Here is an 18,621-nt window from a genome sequence, read left to right as displayed (position 1 = left end):
GGAAAAACTCAAGGGGTATGAATACTTTCGCAAGCCACTGTATATAAAAGTGTTTTCCCAAAATTGATAATTTTGCCATTACTCAAACTTTTCATGAAATAATGAATGAGTGAGAATGACTCATTTAAGTTTGAATTACAATTTGCTTTGAATTATTAATTTGGGGAAAATAATTGTGTAAATAGACCTTAAACAAATAAAATACAAGCTTCTCCAATAAGTGCAGCACAACATCAAATATGTTAATACAATGATGACCACAAGAATGAGTAATTATTAATGTTTGGATACACTATATCCATATAGTTCCATACTAAAACCACTGCACTGCATTTACTGCACTTTTCTATTTCTTCTTGACTGATCTCAGAACTGACCACGGTGGACATGAACTTTGAGAAGTGACTGATGGAGAATGAAATCTCTGCTTGTCCAATATAACACTAACACACACACACACACACACACACACACACACACACACACACACACACACACACACACACACACACACACACACACACACACACACACACACACACACACACACACACACACACACACACACACACACACACACACACACACACACACACACACACACACACACATCACATTCCCTAAGCACACTCCAGGATGTAATATGGTGGTGTTCCAGCTCTTGCTTTCATTAATCACTCTTCCCCCTCTTGGTAGCTGTGATGCAGGGCAGGTTAAAGGGAACATTCACCATAAAACTAAATTACTTTTGTTCTATTTCCATCAAAATATCCAAACAAACATGAACAAAAAACTGTCTCTCTTAGTTTGTCAATACACTATATGGAGTCGGTCCAATTGAATGGAAGCAGTCAGTATCACTGTTGGCTCTGTGGGAGTTTTATCTTGCATCCAAATGCGTTTTATTTTTTTCAGTCGTGGCATAAGGCTGTGAATTAAAAGATGTGATAATATTCCAGTTCCTGCATGATTTGTCTTTGATGACATCGTCAGTATAATCCGTTTACTGTATAGAGCTAGGTTTAAATTCACAAACTGGAACTAAATCTTCAAAATAACACATGGTAATTGTATTTCAAGGAGAATTTTACCAAAACACAGCCTTTCTGGATAGATACATACTTTATTGATCCCGAAGGGAATTCTGACATCCAGCAAACATACGTAATTACTAGGGCTGTCAAATTAACGCGTTAATTTCGATTAATTAATCACAGAAAAAAAAACGCAGATTAATCGCACTTTTATATTGCCCTTTGACCCGGTGCAAAAGAGGTGAGACGATAGCGGAGCTGCACCTGTATCTTGTGGACACGACCCGCACGGGAGTAAAGAAAGAAGCAGAGCGGGCTCTATGAATGTGTTATGGGCTGCTCCGGGCAAATAAGCATGAAGGTAGGAATACGTCTTATGTTCTCCGCCGTGTCTCACTTTTTGCTAGTTGCGATCGTCTAAACGGACACCAGCCCCCTCTCACTCCTAGCATATGCCTGTCTTTTTTCCTCCTTTGTATGTGTGTGTGTGTGTGCGCGCGCGTCATTTAGCCTGCTTGTTTTTTTTTTTTTTTTTCAGCGCTAGTAGCCTAGTTCCTAAATGTATTTAACGGCAAGAGAGAGAGACGAACGGTAGCCTATAGGCCTACAGTTGTTTAAAAACATATAAGCATAAAAGTGTCATATAAGTATGCGATTAATTTAGATTAATTAATCACAGAGCCTGTAATTAATTAGATAAATTTTTTTAATCGCTTGACAGCCCTAGTATTTACTAAACGTAACATAACCCCCCCCCCAACACACACACACACACACTCACCTACCCCTGTCAAGTTAAAAGTGTACTAATACATAAAAGATTAAATTAAATTTTGCAACTAGAGGAATACAAACAACTTAAGGATATCCTATACCAGGTGGCTAAACCTTAAAGGAATACTTCACCCATATGTAACCGGCGTTCTATCATTATAAAATAACTATTATAATATAGTGAATGATGTTTTTCTTCCCTCAGTCTTTCCCCAGTCTTCCCTTGGCCCAGCTTTCCTGTTAATCCTAACCCTTCATGCAGAGCCGGCCCAAGCCTTCATGGGGCCCTAAGCGAAATATGATAAGGGGGCCCCTCTCCAATGTTAGCGCTGCTGAAACTATAGATCTTTGTTAAATATCACACACACCCAGTGTTTTCCGCTAGTGCCTCCCCTGTGCAGCTGTGCGAAAATATTAGACAGCCGAGATTCAGACCCTCCTAGGGGGGTCCGTGGGTATGCCCCCCCGGGAGATTTTTTTAACCTTTTTAAAGTGAAATGCATGAATCTGGTAGCCTGGAAATCCAGACCCTGATATCTTGAACGATAGAGGGTCTGGCGACGATCAATAGTAATTTCCAACTCAAGGGGCGGCTCCTACTCGTGCATTTCAAATGCCACTGCACGCAGTTGGATAGCACTACAACCAATCAGAGCGATGCACAAGGCGATGTAAGCCCCTTTCGTTTAGCGAACAGCTGTTAAACTGTTAAATTAAACGTTTGCCGTTGTCGGTCGGCAAAATAGAACATTCTTACTTACTTGCTAATGAAAGATTTGAGTGCCGTCTTCCAAATCGTTAAGGGTCGAGGCCACAGCAGTCTCAAACTCACACAACATATCCGCAGCCATCTCTGATGTTTACTATCACGGCTTCGACGTCGCATGCAGGTCACTGTCGTCATCCGGTTACGTCCTCCCCAGAGTACCATATAAGGGGCTCTGGCGCGCCCGCCAGATTTCTGGCTTTCTTGATAAAGCTTCAACGGAGCGTGTCCAGACCAACACGCGCAGCAAATTTAATTTGCCAGCGCCTAGTGGCAGGTCTGGGAATGCCAGGCTATGAATCTGGTGCACTTTGAGAGGAAAATTAAGAGGCTATATCTGAGAAATTTTGTGTGAACAAATAATTTGGAGACACTGCAGTGTTTCCCCTACCATTATACAGGCCTGGCGGGGCCGCCAGGCCAACAGCAGCCTGACTTAAAAATAAATAAATGTCATTAAAAAAACATTAAAAAGAATGTCATTGATTCCGTAATAATCATTTGTGAGCGTCTGCGCGGCACTGTCGGTCTACCCCTCGTGTGCGCCTGTCTTAACAACCTCTCGTTTGATCATCCCATCATCTGATCTGTGTGTCTGCTTGTGTGTGTGTGTGTGTGTGTCTGCGCACGGCGGGCGCGATGCGCGTGTGCATTCGGTGCGCACTTGTTAAACAAGGAAGCCAATGAGCAGGAGCATGACTAGCAAGCAAACGCTGAACTAGTGGCGAAAATAAAACCAGCGCCTGCTCTATGGAGATATTAAGGACTCAGTAACAGGGACGTTGAACAGGAAAAAGTGCTGAGAAAATCTTAGAAAGTTAAAATCGCTACGTCGCCGTGGCAACACAACCAATCTGTATCAACAGCAGAGACAGCGCAGAAAAAAAAGTCATGCACTTGTTTCAGTAAGTTTACAGAAGTGCCACACACTGCTACTGCCTTTGACATTCTCAGAAAAGCATTCATTTATTTTCAAGGGACATAATTTATTCATTGTTTAATATGTTAAGTTATCTTGAAAACAGCAGGCTATTGTAGGCCTACAAGCTTTATTTTTTTGTATTTTCAATGCTACTTTATTTTTATGTTTTAAATTGAGAAATAGGCTAGATGAAATATAATGGTCGGAATAGGGAATTTGCCTTATGTAGCACACATGTTGATAGGCTAATCATGATGTGTAGCCTATGTTAATTCATTTATTTTCAACAAGGCTATTTGCATAAAAGAAAATAAAGAAAATGTTTCATTAAGCTGGCTTCATGTCAGGTTTCCGGGATAGACAGACGAGAACCCAATAGCATGACACATGAAAAAACAGTTCAGGTTCACAAAAGGCTTTTAATGAGATCAAGATGTCAAACCAGGTAAAACGGTGAGGCAAACAAGTCCAGGGGAACAGGCAAAGGGGAGAGTCCAAGGTCCAAAAAATACAGAACGAAACGGGAACAGGCAGGAAGGATCAAAATTATTTGGACCGCTGGAGAGCTAGGATAACACACTAGACGATCTGGCAGAGAACTGAGGAAATGGAGTGGAATATATACTGAGGGGCTGATGAGGAGCAGGTGAGTATGGAGAGGCCAGGTGAATGCAATTAACACGGAGTGCAGAGCAGGAGGAAGTGGCCGGGTATGAAATGACATGAGTAAAGGCTGTTACATACTCCGCGAGAAGAAAGAACAAAGTTCTCGGTGACAGAGCTGCGAGAAGAAAATTACATCATTTTCTTCTCTCAGCTCTTGTTTAGCTGTTCTCGCTGTTTGTTCTCGACACATCACCCGGGCCGAACTTTCTTCTCGCAGCTTGTCCGAGAACTATTGTGTGATTGGTCAGTCTGAAGTCAGTCTGAAGTCAATGAGGAAAGCGAAGTGAAATCAGCTGGCGCTACTGAGTCAATTACCATGGTAACAATGCGCCGCGCTGAGGAGTTCGGCAGTTGAGTTCTCGTGAAGTATGTAATGTCAGACCAGAAAGAACTTCTCGCAGCTCTGTCACCGAGAACTTTGTTCTTTCTTCTTGCGGAGTATGTAACAGCCTTAAGAAAGGAAACCAAACCAGGAAAACAGACATATGAAAACAAACTAAATATTGACTGAAGTTGTGACACTTCAAGGTGAGGTGATTCAGATTATTCCAGAAATGAGTACTAGACAGGACCTGTCTATATTAGATCTTAGTGTTTTATTCTTTTTCTTCAATAGTTTACATAGCTTGTGTCTCCAAATTATTACAGAAAATTGTTATAGGCAGGACATATGACTGCCTATAACATTAATCTATGAATTAATCAGATTTTGCCTCTCGAAGTGCACCAGATTGATGCATTTAACTTTAAAAGGATAAGGTTTCTTCTGCAAGGGGATGCCCCCAGATCCCCCTAGGAGGTCCATTCTCACCCAGCAGGATCTAAAAATCCTGTGAGAAACCCCACATGTACAAACGTACTGAATGTGAAAGCATAACCCTATGCCCTAATTTTTAACGGGCTGTCAAAAGAGGCTCATCCCAAATGGGGTTTGTTTTGGTCAATTTCTTCTAGAAATTTGGTACGCACTCGGCGCGCATACTCTTTATCAGCTCTTACCACCAGGCCTAAAAAAAATTCTAGGGGAAACACTGCACTGGGTCAGATGAATTAGAAGCTATTGAAATTAAAATATTAATATAAAATAAAATATTATGGAGGGTCCTCTGGGTTGGGCTTGGAGCTCTTTTTCGGGACATATTTCTCTGTAATATAATGAATGCATTTAAATGCAGTGAGAGGAACAAAGCAGAAGAACTCTGTTGTCCAGCTACTGTATCTTTTTTCCACAGACAAGGCTGAAATAGGCTATAGACCAGGGTTTCTCAACGGGGGCGGTACCGCCCCCTGGGGGGCGTTCGTACAACCTAGGGGGGCGCTGGGACCAGGCTGGGACACAAGCTTTTTTTTTTTTTTTTTTTTTTTAATAAATATATTTTAAACTTTCTTAAAAATCTTATAAATCTTTTGACTGCAAAAATAGGTTACCTGAAATAAACAGCCTATTTTAACTTTTCATGTTTCTAACCCCTCGACCTCTTTTTAACTATTCTCTCCAATGTTCTGCGGTCTGCTGACTGTCACAGCCTTAGAAAAGAGAAGGCTCTGCAGACAGCCAATCAGAGGTCTTTGAGTCAGAACAACCAGCCAATCAAAGCCTTAGCGGCAGAGGAATCAGCCAATCACAGACTAGTATAATGACGTTTACTGATATTGCTAATGCTAGCGCAGCGAGATTCAAACTTAAACTAACTATTGTCTCTGAGGTGGAGAAAACACAGAGTAATCACTGATTACTCTGTGTGTTACTAATCAGCCAAAGCATGGAGTTAACTAACACATAAGCAGAACCATGTTAAAGACACAACCCTCATATGTTGGAGAGGGACGATATACTAAACGCTGTGCACCGCGAGAGGCTCACTGAAGCCCTGTACAGCAGCCCTGGCAACACGCACCGTCTCCATCCTACTCGGCACTGTTAAACTGAAAGCTAAACTATCAGGTGAGGGAGGGGCCGATCGCACGGCTGGATGATAGGTTTGCTGCATTTAAAAGCCTTCACGTCTTCACGTGCGGTACAATGATAGTTTAACAAGGATTATTTTGTTTTAATGATAGAGGGAAGCAATGTTTGTTGTTATCATGTAGTCGCAATGTGTTAACTCCTCCTGTCGATCATTCACTGTGTTAGTTTCCGGTATTGTGCCGTACAAATAAAAGCCCCCCGCGATATTTCTTTTCTTTTCTCTCCTTTCCCTATCTATTTTTTTACTCAGTAACGCAAGTGATATAAAATGTAGCGAAGTACAATACTTCACAATAAACATACTCAAAGTAAAAGTAAAAGTATAGGTTTTAAAAATCACTTAAAAAATTACAAGTAGCCTAAATAGTAAATGTAAGTAGTAGGCTAAATGTAATTAGTAAATGTAATTCGCTACTTTACACCCCTGATTACAACCAATGCTGATAGTGTTTTTTCTTTTTATGCAACCAGCCACCTGACAGTGGGTTAAATCTGCCTATCATAGAACAGGCTCATATTGGGATTCTTTTTTAATAATTCTTATAAGAAACCAAAACAGCACAGAAAATATGTTTTATTGTTGATAGAGGATGTAGACAAAACATATTCTTAATTGTGTGTGTGTGTGTGTGTGTGTGTGTGTGTGTGTGTGTGTGTGTGTGTGTGTGTGTGTGTGTGTGTGTGTGTGTGTGTGTTATGTTTTTTTTTGGGGGGGGCGCTAGAGTATCTCGGTAAGGTTAGGGGGGCGTTTGCTCAAAAAAGGTTGAGAACCACTGCTATAGACTATACACAGTGCATGGGCAACTGAGGGCAGCCCCATTTCCAATTGTTTTTAAATAAACTCAATACACACTGTGCATGGATGTGAACGTGACACGATCAGATAATTTCGGATTACCTCCCAGATGAACTGATTAAATGTTTAGGCTATTAATTATCTGGACCAAAACATTTTATTCCTTTTTTTGTATGATAACTTTCATTTGCATAATATGATAATATCAAACACACAAAACTAAAAAAAAATATATATTTTTTTTGAGGGGGCCCCCTGGCGGTTGGGAGCCCTAAGCGACCGCTTAGTTTGCTTATGCCTCGGACCGGCTCTGCCTACATGTTCCCATGTGTGATGTCACACATGGGAAAATGTAGGGTTAGACAGTGAGATCATAACACTCTCTTTCTGCCTTTTCTCAGGCTAGGATGAACCGTTTTCTAAAATGTTTGCACATTTATACTACATAGGATCTCAGGGTTCAATAAATCTTCATATTCCCACCGCTGAAGTATGTCTTTAAGCTGCCTATTGGCTACAAACCAAAGAAGGCCGACAAGGCAGCATCTTTCCAAGCCTGGGAGCTGAAGACATATGGTTGGTTTATTTATTAGCATTTGGAGGTTGAACACAACACTTATTGGTTTGTCTATAAATGTCTCTTAGCTACAGTCTGCTGACGCTTTCACCCTGTTTGAAGGCCCGAACCGAAGGCCGAACGAGCGTTGCTAAATGAGACGGTCTCCGCAGGTCTCCGTAGGTCTCCGTATACGAGCATTTCCGGTTTATGTATTGCGTGACGACTCGCCGCTCCTGTGCTGCCAATTAACCCTGATTGCTGCCAACGGAGACAGCCTTGTTAACGGAGGAAAAAATAAAAAGAAGTTGCCTACCAGACGAAAAGAAAAAAAAGTACAAGAAGAAAGAAGGACAAGAAAAACAAAAGAAAATGTCATGACTCACGGCTCGGCAGTCTCTCCTCCTCCTCTATATGTTTTCCCTTGTCTGTCTTTTCTTCTTTTGTTTCATGTGGCTACCTCCCTGTTGGCGTGGCGGCACTCCTGGGCAGACTGCCTCAGGTGTGGATCGTTGGCTAAATTAGACCTCTCTATTTAAGCCTGTGGACCCCCCAGTCGTTCAGCGCCAGAGTATACTACGTACCAGAGCGGTAACTACCCGAGACCAGGATATCATGTTTGTTGTTTTCTTTCTGCCTCCAGTTGGAGTTCGTACTAACTCTGCTCCTCTTTCCTTCCGTGCCAGTTGCCTCCGCTGTTCGCCTTTCCTGCCCGCGGATTTCCGGATGTCCACTTGCCTCAGCTCGCCACGCTAATCTGACGTCCAGTGTCCAGCCAGCTGTTCTATACTGACTACCTGGAGTCTGTTCTGCTTTTGGGTCCGACCTTCGAGCTATCATAACAGAAAATACAAGAAAAAAAGAAAGGGAGATAAAAGTTAAGAAGATGGAGCAACACGTTGCTGTTTTGTTATTTTATATTTTATGCCATCTCTGTAAAAAACGCAATGAATCTTGGGATGTGTTGGGCCGCGAAGGATACATCTGTTGGACCCTTCAAAACCGTGAAACGAAGGCCGCATTTCTCGGCCGCATATGAAGGAGCCTTCGTAATGGGACAAGCCTTGACGAGCCGCTATGACACAATCGGTCTTCAAATGCAGCCTTCGCAGGCTGCGGCTCCTTAAATGAGACACAGCTGCAGTTTTCTCCACTCAACTCCACCACTCTCACTTTGTAGTTTTGTGCAAAATGTCAAGCACTGTGGAAACAAACTGTCCACCAGTTCACTCACATATATTTTTACTGTAGTACAAGTGAATATCTAGTCGTTCCAATCAGCATATGTGAGGCACTAAAGAACGCACAAGTATAAAACAGTGCTAATAAAGTTATGCATGAATATTTAAGTCTCCCGAGACGGAGAGATACCATCGTAAAACTTAAATGCGAGTTCCTCATTCGGTGGCTGCCTCCCTAAATCAGAGAGCAGCGAGTGCATCCACAGATCATAAAGACCTGGGGCTGTCGTATTGATTTCTGCTTCACTTTTTCACCAAGAGTTTTAACGTGGTCCACGTTAACTGCTGCTGTGCAGACTGTAGTAAGAGTTTTGCACATGTCGCTCCAGTTGTGCCCACAGTCGTGCCCACTGTCCAGTTGTGACCACTGTTGTGTAGCATTGAACATTTAATGTGGTGAATCCTTTTAATCAAGGCCATTTACTTTCTTTTTCCATATCGTTCAACCTGAAAAGGCTTTCACACTCAGCAGAGGTGTCATCTAAAAACTCGGTCGTCAGGACACTTAACACAGCAAAGTTGCCTCCCCCCAAGCACTGAACGGCTAACATAATCTCAGTATGAATAAAGAAAATTGAAACAATATGGCCAATCACATCTGCTCATCAGGTTAACAATAGGGGCCGTAAGCCAAGATATTGTGGCATAGTGATATTCCCTCTAAGCTCTGCTAATAGTATGAGCGATATTAAATGTGTTAATGGTGAGAGCATTGGAAAAGGAGGCAGGCTTCATTCTTGCCTCTTTTCCTTTCCCTATTTTATTTGCCTTGTTGTTGGAGCACTGGCAATAAACACGATCTAATTACTGAACAAACACTAGTTTCAACAAGATAAACAGCTGCATTAAATGACACTTAGCAGACTTTGCCAGTGTAGCGCAAGAGGGCGGATGACTCTTTCTGAGTCGCACTCGGGGTAATTATCAAAGAATTAATTAAAAGTGACAATTTGCATTTCTATTTATTTTGATTCAATTAAGAGTGTGTTGTTGCTTCATTCTCTGATGGATGTTTTTTTTTTGTGTGCCAGAATCAGATGCCAGCTTTCATTTGGAGAGAATGCTTTTATGTTCATTGCAATTAACACATTCATTAACCTTCTTGTGACACAATTTAGTCTAATTTACACTTAAGTCCATGATTCTGTCTCTTTTCCATCACAGGCACACACACACACACACACACACACACACACACACACACACACACACACACACACACACACACTTCACCTCTCTCAGTTTACTGCCAAGTCCATTTCTCCTGCCCTCCTGCCAAGTGCTGTCAATATGCTGGAGACACACATGATGAGAATGCTCCACTGGATCAAGATTTCTGCGCCAGATAAAATAAAAGATCAGATTCCATTTTCCACGTCGGAAAAACATTGGTCATTCAAGATAAAGTTTTCCTACTTAAAATGTGTGTTTGTGTGTGTGGTTGAGCGATTGTAAACAAAGGGGTCCCGTTGCAACATGCCTGTTTACAGAGCCTAGACTGCATTAACACTGGGTTTTTTTTCAGCACACATTCAGTGTATGGACAGGTAGTGGATCTTGAGAAGATATGAACTGATTTTGACAAAGAATGATTTTGACAACAAGCCTTCTCCAGAATCGCTGACTTCACCTTTGTGTTAAAGACATCTTGTAAAAGTAAAAAAGCAGCTTTGTGTAACAACTATAAAAAAAAAAATCCAAATCTGTGTCAGGTCAGTACAAGGCCTGAAACGTCAGCAACCGTTTCTCATTATCTCCAAAGAGAGAGATTACCCTTTAGCGTATTCATGGTTTCTGAGTGGATTACTACTGGGAAATACTATGACATAGCAACATAATAACAGCATCCAAAAATGTAAGCAATTATTAATTAATTTACAGAAGGGGTGCATGTAGCGACTCATTTCCCCTATATTTAAACAGAAGTTTTAATTTAGACTAGTCGACAAGTTTATATATAAAAAACAAGCATAATGTAAACACTTATGGTTAAGGCCTTAACCTTCTTCTAGTGGTTAACAAGCCGTTGTATGTTGTTGTAATGTGCGACACGCTGTTTTTTATTAATATAACGGCCCGTTATCAGACATAAGTATTGGATGGATTCACACACATCTCTCTGTCAAGAAATCCAAGTCAGAGCTTTTTGTATAATAATGGATAGGATTTATATAGCGCTTTTCAAGGCACTCAAAGTGCTTTACAGGGTTGCAGGTTCCATTTGTTCACACACAGTCATACCGGTGGTGGTAAACTACGAGAGTAGCCACAGCTGCCCTGGGGCACACTGACGGAAGCGAGGCTGCCATTCCGACCACCACCTCAAACACACAGCAATCATACACATTCACACAAGGCACGGTGAATGTATGGGCAGAGATCGTTATTGTATGCGTGTCTTTATAGAGTTTCTTGTTAAACGTGAGTGTAGGCTACGGTTTGCTTATCGACAGACCTGCGACGGGAGGAAAAAAGAAAAAGGGCCATCAAACAAGAGTCATGTCAGCAGTCCTTTCAGCAGTGGTCAAGAAAACCTTTTTGCTTTGCTTTGTGCTCTCACTGTTTATCTCTCCCTCTTTTACTAGCTCACACATATAGGCCTACACACCTGTTCATTCTCACACATTTATTGTTCAAGTTGATGGGCTATTAATACCTAACCGACTAGTATTTCTGGTGTCGACTGGTGTTGCAGGGGACGTTTAACCGACTAGTCCTGTGCATCCCTAATTTACATTTATTAAAATCACAGTGAAAACTAATCACTGCACCTCAGTGACAACATTGCCCCACAACTATGGAAGCCAGTAGCACAGCATGCTTATTCAGTATATCAAATATGAATAACTCTGTGCCATCTGCTGGGAAATCTAAAATTGCAAGTGGACTCATCTTTTCCGACGTTGCCAATCTTCTGTGCAAATTTGTGACTTACACCTTTAGGAGTAATTTCCAGTTTAACTGACCCCGGCCTAAAAACTAAGTTGGTGTATAAAATGAGGGACTCTTTTTAACTCTTCACATGCCAAGTGAGGAGCTGATCCCCATCCGTTAGACACAGAGAGACTGACAAGGCATCTGCCATTACAGCTGTCACTCAATCAGCTCATCATTGGAGCTAAGCACTGACTGACATTTCACAGTACAGGGCAGATAGTGGGTTGGCAGTGTAATAACATAATAGGTGCATGGGGGAAAAAGGAAGGCTAGCCCATGGTAATGAACAATTTCCTCATAGGTTTAACAGCTCTTTTCCACGCTTTGCCCGGCTGTATTGTGCAATAACTGGGTTGAACTGACTCTGGGGAAGAGGGGGACCGAATGCTGGGATTCAAGGATATGGCAGCACATAGCTCCATGAAGCCTCAGATTTCATATACCCAGGGAGTAACCGCTATCATTCCTATATTTGACGTCTCAACAGTGTCCCTGTGCAGACAAGCAGTGTTTACTACGGAAGAACTGATATACATCATTAAACACACAAATGCATGTTGACACACACACACACACGACCACAAACAAAACAGGTTGAGCATGAAGAAGCACAATGAGGCATTGCCTGCGGGTAGATTGTGCAAATGAATGATCTGAATGAGTACATTTGTATTTTGTTTTGCATCTTGCTTATACGCAGTGAATACAAAACCTCTTTTGTGCAGAGTGCAGTTGACTTCAGAACTCTCTCTATGATTCAGTGTTGCACATCATCATAACGTGAGAGATTGAGAGAGATGGAGAGAAACAGAGAAAAATGATGAAAGCCATTCCCCCAGAAGGCTTTCTTTCTCTCTATTTTTTGCTTTCACTGATCATCAAAAGATCTTTGGCCCCTCTGTGTCTACTTTGCTGCCAGTCAGTGTGCAAACATGGCAACGTACTGCCAAGAGGGGCCACCAAAAATCAGGAGGCATTACAAACAGCAAGACATACAGTAGATGTAGAGTATTGAAGTGGATTTAAATAGCTATTCACCAAGAGTTGCTGGGCAGATAGACTCTAAAGGTTGGGGTCACTGGGGAAGTAACAAAACCATCTATGTAAGGACATGTGTTTGACTTGTTGTGATGAAACAATCTGTCTATTAGTAGAAGATTAAGACACGTGATACACCCCAACACACGATATAAGCCACTGTTCTGTAACTATCGAGAGGTGCCATGCGGCTCTCAGCCTGCTACTTCGATGCTCCATGAAATCCTCGGTATGTCCTTTGGAACCTTCAATAAACCTGAAACTGATTAACTGTCCAGCCTCGCCTTTGTCTTTGTCGCCATGGGGAAACATTCGGCTACTACAGTATCTCTGAGTGGAGCTGTTAACTCATTGTTGTATTCCCCGCTCTGTTTTGGGGTTGATTAACACTACAGACTGCAGTGGGAGGTTATAGAGGGTCTTGGCTCTGAGAGAAACCCAGTCTTGTACTTGGGTTCATCCACTGTGCAGTTCATCATTAGTTGTGGCCATTAAAACCAAATCAATGTCTCCAAGTCGGGAACTATATCCCTGTGGGCTTGTACTCTGAGTCTGGGCACCAACACCTTTGATTATTCAACATTAATCTGCCATGGGGAGAATGAAAGGAACAATCAGATTAGTGACAGGTACACTCCACAAAAAAACAGCATTAGCTCTATTAAGTGATGTAGCCAACTGCTGGCCTTGTACATGCTTTCCGCCTCCATCCAGCCACCATATCTACCCTTTGCCGTGACCTCATTCGGGCGTCAAAGAGATTACACGTTTGAAACTAGAATGAAATATGCCTCCTTGATTCAATCCATTGCCAAACGGTGAAAGTACAGTGGTGGTATAGTAGGTAATGCATTAAAGAAGGTATTCCACATTTGTGCAACTTTGGAGAATATCCCTCTAAAGGTGCGAACACACCAAACGCGTTGGGTGCGGTGGCGGCGTTGAAAAATCCTATTTTTGCATAGGGAACCATTGGTTTAGACGCGATGATGCGTTAGCCGCGGTAAAGCGGTGCTTTGGGCGCGGTAGCCGCGTTACCAAAGCGTCACCGCACCATTGCACCAACGCGCGAGTTCAAAAATGTTTACTTTTAACGCTCCATCGCGTGACGTTTAGCCGCGTTGGCCAATCAGCGGTGAGCTTGACCCGACGTCATGGACATCGGCACGGTGGGAGGACAACACAGAGGCTGAGAAACACCGAGGAGGAAATGTATTTGCGGCTGGCTGGTGATATGAAGCCGCTCGGGGTTGGGTTAGAAGACGTGGGGAAAGTGAGCCAGGATAATGGGCTTCCTGGTTAATTCAGTGAATATGTGCGGCTGTGCTTTAGCCGATAAACCAAGTTAGCACCGGTCGGATAGCGTTAGTTAACTCACCCGGCTGTGTGCGGCCACCACCTCCATATAATGAACCCAAACATAACGGCTAAGTCCGGGGAACTTTCACAACGAGTACAGCCGCGAAGCACCGGTGTTTATGCCTATATCTACGCCAGCCACGGTCCCGTCACAGCCAGGTAGGGTAATGTAGGCTACTTGCCTTTATTTTCTACTGCCCTGCACACAATGCACAGTGAATCTGCAATGCTGTTTTAAGGCTATTTGTTCCGTTCAGTTGCTGTTTATTTGTCTTTTGGCACAATTGTTGGCCGTGTTGTTGTTGTTTTTGCGTGGACATGATCGCTGTTGTGTCGGGTCGGGTCTGATCGCAGCCATGGTTGATTAGGGGAATAAATATATCGGGGGGGGGGGGAGAGACTAGCTGCATAGCGTTGGGCGCGTTGAACAATTTTTTGACACAAAATGACCAAGCGCCAGATCAGATGCGATGGGCGCAATGGCCACCGCACCCAACGCGTTTGGTGTGTTCGCACCTTAAGCGTCCTTGAGATATTGCGTTCATGTGGCATGAGGTCACAGTGACCTTGGACCTTTGAACCTCCAAAATCGAATCAATTTATGTCCCAATCAAAGTGTGAGTTTGTGCCAAATTTAACAGAAAAACCCTCAACATTTTCTTGAGATATTGCGCTCACAATACACAAGGTCGAAGTGAGCTTGACCCTTTCTTTTTTTTCAAAGGTTTTTTTATTCAACAAAAGATTTGCGAAGCAATTACAGTACAATGATTACGTTTTTTCCCCTTTTTTCTTCCCCCGAACACACCCCGCCCATATCCCACCCCCACACCCAACCACAAACAATCCTGCATCAAAAAATCAGTACAAAAACAATACACAATGTTAAAAATGACATAAACGAAATACACGCTACAAGAAACAAAAATAAACAATCAATATGAAAAAAACAAAAAACAACAACAAAGAAATAAAATTAAATCAAATAAAAGAGGGGAGGAGGTAGCTACTCTTCTATTGTTGTTGGTTTTTTTAAATAATTTTGGAAGGGGTGCCAAATTCTGTCAAATTTATTCTCGGATCCCTGGGTAGTATAACGTATTTTCTCTAAATTCATACATGACATAATGTCTCTAATCCAATGTGAGTGGGAAGGAGGAGCAGGATCTTTCCACTTGAGTAAGATAACCCTACGAGCAAGTAATGAGGTGAAGGCCAGTACCTTCAGCTTCACTTTAGGCAAGCCCGGATTTGGAGCAATGCCAAAAATTGCAGTGAAAGGGTTCGGCTCAATTTGATGCTGAAGTACTTCAGAAATTGTTTGAAAAACTGATGTCCAGAACTCAGTCAAGGTGGGACACAACCAGTACATGTTAAAGAGTGATGCCGGTGCGCTCTTACAGCTATCACAGGTCGGGTCTACATTGGGGAACATACGAGCTAATTTAGTTTTAGATATGTGGATACGATGTACTACTTTAAATTGCACAAGAGCATGTCGGCGCACATGGAGGTAGAGTGTATCCGATCCAGGACTGAATCCCACATGCTTGACCCTTTGACCTCCAGGATATTTAATTTTTCCTTAAGTCAAAGTGGAAAAGCACAATTTGAAGAATGTCCCTTTAAGGACTCTTGAGATTTTGTTCACGAGAATGTTCCCCGGACGGACGGCGCGGGGCATGGCCCCGAATGTCACAATTGTCATCTTCCTATAGCCACCAAGGTACACCAGGTGTGGTTGTGAGGATAACGTTTTCCCGCTAGTAGTTTTCATGATAGTTCAGCTTCAGCCAAGTAGGTTCTCCTCCTAGCCGCCAGCTCTAATAATCCTTCTGTTTTTAAGGTGATGGGGAAGCCTGAATAGGATTGACCTATAGATTGGAGCCATCCCTTAGATCTGCACCTTAAGGCCTTTTCCTCATCAAAGGACTGGTGGATTTCATCTGGCATTGGACTGACACCCCATAGATTACACCTTCTATCTCGCCTGGCTTTCCTGCCTTTACCTTCTATCTCTGTCTCCCTTTCTCTCATTTCTCTTCAGAGCTCCAATTACTTTTGTAGCTAACTGTCAACAAAAGCTGCCCAATACACACACACCCACATGAGCTACTTCAGGAAAATAAAATTATCAAAAAATGTCAAATAACTTCAGAAATTGTAAGTCTGTGTTGACATATCATGGTTGTGACACAGGACTTTCAAGATTCGGAATGTAAAATATTCTAAAACTATAACACTTATCAGAGCCTGTCTGACTCTAATGTACTCTGCAGAGGTAGAATTTGACAAGAGGTCCTTCAACGTGACAGCTGCCCCATTTCGCCTGATTTTATTACATTTTACATAATGAAATGTCTGAAGGTGTTGACTTACAGTAAAGTGGTCCCACCACTTAGAATCCTTATAAAACATGAATGTGTTGTAGAAAAACTTTGATATGAGAGATTATTTAGTGTTGCTTTTGATGAAAAAGGCTATTTTTAATCATTAAAGTAAATTTTGAATAGGTTTAATTGCATATGAAAGATTATTGGAAGCAGTTATATGGAAGACGGCCTTTTGTCCCAGTTTTCAAGAATCACTGTATAAAAACAAGATATGTCCCCTTAGAGCAGTTCTTACAGCTTCAAGTCTAATAAAATGGTACTTTATCAATAAGAAGGTATAAGCAATGACGGATTACCGCATGGGCAAAGTGGGCACATGTCCAGGGCCCTGGCCAATAGGGGGGCCCTTGATTTTTTTTTTTTATTAAAAAAATTTGACGGGGGTTTCCCCCCTGGGAATGGGTCGTAAAAAGTCGGGTTGTTTTATATTCGGGGTCTTATATTCGGCCGGGACAAGCGTGTGTGCGCTTGGAGAGAGAACGATGTGTCTAGAGAAAAAAAGGCACGGGAAATGGCCAAAGAGCTCCACATCCCCGCACTGAAATCAAAGCCTCGACTCATTATGATGCGAGTCAACGTGTCAGAGGCACGAATCGACAAAGCGATCGACCTACAGTGGCTTTTCTGCTGTGGCAGTTGTAGTGAGGAGAGTTTGCCAACTGTGCGTTCCCTTTACGCACCAGTAGGCCTACCAGTGTAACGAGCGAGGCGGTTGTTTCACTTTACAGTTAGTCGGCAGTGAGATTGGGGTATCCAGGCTCGGGACATGCAATCAGATCGCGGAGCATGTCCCCTCGACACCCGTTAACGTGCAGGAATCCCCTGTGATCATTTAGTTTTAAACCACAGAGTGTGTCTGTCTCACTGAACGACACCAACACAGCGTTTCACCGGGTGACGCGCTGCTTCGCTCAGACATTGAGTGTAGGCTCCGAGGGGGGCAAGGGTGGGCCAAAAAGCAGGCGCAGAGATCTTACAATGGCGCTAAGCGCGCGCTCGCATCGCCGGTGTCTCTGCCCCAATCTAACTGTCTAGTAGGCTCCGGCGCAAAGAGTCTCTTTCTCTTGCGCAGCACCAGAGAGACTTTATAGAATTGTATTTCGCTCTATCTCTCTCTTTCTCTCTCTAGGCCGTGCACTGCATTATAATGTGTGTGATTGTGGATTGCACGGTGTGCTAGTGCGTGTATTTGCGTGTTGGTAGGGGTCCATGACTGGTTTGTGTCCAGGGCCCGTGGTCATGTTAATCCGTCCTTGGGTATAAGAGGAGGTGCAGACTTGAAATGGATTAGTGTGGACAGGACATCAGGGAGATAGGTCTCCAAGTGTTTAAAAGCCCTGAGAAAATGCTGTCGTAGCGGGAGGGCTCTGGCAGAAAATCAGTGGTCACTGCCCACAAGCCCTGTCCGATAATGCAATACAATACACACAAAAGCTGCTCTAATAAATCTGAATTGGAATTGGAATTTTGTTGCCCCTTCTCTGGTGTCGCTTGGCCTGTCATACAGGCGTCTTGTGCATTGAGATATGTAGCCCGCACAAGCAAGGGGGAAAGAACCACTCGGAAACAAGATTCGAATTCACTTCCGCGACTGCCTGTTAGAAAACCATTAGCACATTTTTCATTTCTCACTCTGCCTTTGCTGGATCTGCACTCACAAGTTTTTCCTATGCTTGAACAGTAAGCCTGATAAAAAAATAACCCTCCCCTGTCAGTGGGTCTCAGGTGTCTTACAGCTAAAGAACCTGATTAAGTGTCAGCCCCTGTGAGATTGTAGCTGCAGTTTGATCTTTTGCACTGAGCTGACAGAGTCAATATGTGGAAACGCTCCAATTTCTTTCCACGGGAACAGCAGGTGAAGCCCCCCAAGGAGATTCCAGGTGGAGCGGCAGCACCCAAGGGGCCCCGCCAGCTGCCTCACCAACACTGTAAAAACTAAATAGCTAGGAATACGCAAAGGTTCAAGGCAACTGGTTTTACTAGATTTTTTAGGCCGACTAAAACTCTTAAGTTTAAATGGAAACTTCCTAAATGTGAGCCAACGAATGATCTAATGTTGAGATAACGTATCATTCATACGAAATGTAATTTTTTAAAACTTTTACTAAATAAATAATAAAAACTTAATGAAGATAGTTTAGATTTATATTTGATATAGTTTACAACAAAA

The sequence above is a fragment of the Ammodytes marinus genome (assembly GCF_949987685.1).
Source record: "Ammodytes marinus genome assembly, chromosome: 14".
Taxonomy (NCBI): Eukaryota; Metazoa; Chordata; class Actinopteri; order Uranoscopiformes; family Ammodytidae; genus Ammodytes; species Ammodytes marinus.
This window is presented reverse-complemented; position numbering follows the sequence as displayed.